The sequence below is a fragment of the Mauremys mutica genome, chromosome 11 (assembly GCF_020497125.1).
Source record: "Mauremys mutica isolate MM-2020 ecotype Southern chromosome 11, ASM2049712v1, whole genome shotgun sequence".
NCBI lineage: Eukaryota > Metazoa > Chordata > Testudines > Geoemydidae > Mauremys > Mauremys mutica.
This window is the reverse complement of record NC_059082.1, coordinates 39,137,152-39,139,318: the sequence shown is the minus strand read 5'-3', so window position 1 is coordinate 39,139,318 and position 2,167 is coordinate 39,137,152.

Here is a 2,167-nt window from a genome sequence, read left to right as displayed (position 1 = left end):
CTTACCCCAGGAGGAGGACTGCAGGCTTCCTCCCTGCTGCTTGCCAGCCTCCTGGCTTTGCAGAAGCCCCACCTGTTCCCTCACAAGCGATCCTTCATCTACTTAGCTTCCTCCAGCTTCAGTCTCCTCCCATTTGCAGCCTAATTGGCTGTGACAACGAAGCAAGGATGTTCACATCTCAGTTTGCAATGTCACCTTCTCCAAATCCCCTTCTTGTCACCAAATGCCGTGTTCTTGGCCGGGGAGGCCAGCCATGCCGTGGGATGTTCCTAACCAGCAAGGTGAAATGTGGTGGGGAGGGTGGATAACAGCCAGACAACATTGCAGAGTGGGTCTGGCAACCAGGAAATTGGCTGGGCCATGATCCAGGGCAGCTGCCCAAGAACAGGCACTCAGACCTGCCCTTCCAAGAAAGACAAGGTCAGTGCCAGGCGGCCCCAGTATGCAGTGGTGAAGGAAAGGATATCCAGAGATAACGAGGGCACCAGGGCAGCTTTGGAGACCAGAATGGAAACAGCTGCTACCAACTGATAACACACCCGAGGGCCACTTCGCTCTCCCTGCCCTCCCGCAGAGTGATGTTGATGGGGGCATCAGAAACTTAACCCGTCAGATTTACTTTGATGCCAAAAATGGGAAGTCCCTGGTGAAACATGCTTACAGCGAGAGACCCTGAGGTAGCCCCATACCACAGAGTTAACTGAAGAGCTGCTAGCACCAACTGAAATTGTATGATCAAATGAACACGTTTCAAAAATGCTATGAGCAAGCCAGCCTACGAACATTTGATTAGCAAGTAACTCAGCCCACTGGAGATCATGTGCCAAACCTCAACGTAGGAGGAAATGTAGGCAGCAATATATGTAAAAATATACCGCTCAGCCCCCTTTAACACAGGTGTACATAACAGGAAGTAAAGCAGGTGACTGCATCATCAAGGAAGAGCAAGAAATGATAGGCTCTTAGAGATTAGTACAGTGGGAAGATCTGACTTGGGCACATGAACCTTTAATAAGAGCAGAAAAATTTCAACCAAAACTAGCATGAACAGGGAGAGAGCGAGCTGGAAATTAGCTATGGTCAATGACTGAGGAGGATCAGTAGACAGCAAATTAGAGACACATTTGCGATTTTTGCAGCCACTGGGATTCCGTGCAGCTCACGTGCAGCCACAACTTTGTACAGAAAGGAAGTTGGTGTCAAGTCCCTCATGGTGTCACTGGCGATACCATATCTGGAACAATCATATGCAGTTCTCAGGACCAAGATGATGTCACCAAACGAGTGGGAGTTTAAAGAAAAGAAACACAAGCCAGTAATGAGAAAATGACCTGGGAACATTGATCACTTGATGATTGCCTGGTCTGTTCATTTCCTCTGAAGCACCTGGCATTGCCCACTGTCAGCAGACAGGATACTGGGCTAGATGGACCTTTGGTCTGACCCAGTATGGCCGCCCTTATGTTCTACCATTCTTTCAAAACAAAATCGAGATAGTCACCATGGAGGTTAAGGGAGATAGGATGCTATCTACACCTATATGAGGGGTTAAAAACCACAGAGAGGAATTAGATTAATAGATTTTAAGGCTAGAAAGGACCATTATGATCATCCACTCTGACTTCCTGTCTAACAGAGGCCAGTAGAATTTCACCCAGTTAGGGCAGTAACCAGACAGGATAAATCAAGTATTTGTACATCCCAATCCGACGGCCAATGCTGAGATCTCCTAGGTTGCATTTCAAGGGAAGTGATGCGATCCCTACCTCCTGAAACATCTAATAAACTAGAATGGATTAAAAGCAGTGGGCAACAGATTGCACTGTGCCAAGTAATCTAGCATTTGCCTTCGTGGGATGGACAAAACCATGTTAATATTTGCAGAGCACTTTAAAAAAGTGAAATAGGCACACATTAAGGTCTCAGCAGGGGCCTAGGAGGCAGGAGACCTGAGCTCTACCAGGGACTCCCCATGGGTACACATCAGTGAAGCCCATATGTTCAAGTGTCTGCTTATTTTGGGGGCCCACCTTGAGATACCTAGGGCCCAATTTTCAGGGTTCCAAAGCATCCACAATGGCCATTGACATCACTTACTGTGAAATTCAATGAATTGACTATGAAAGTCAGCTTCAAACTGTCCTCCCGTTGGGCAACCAAAACCAGG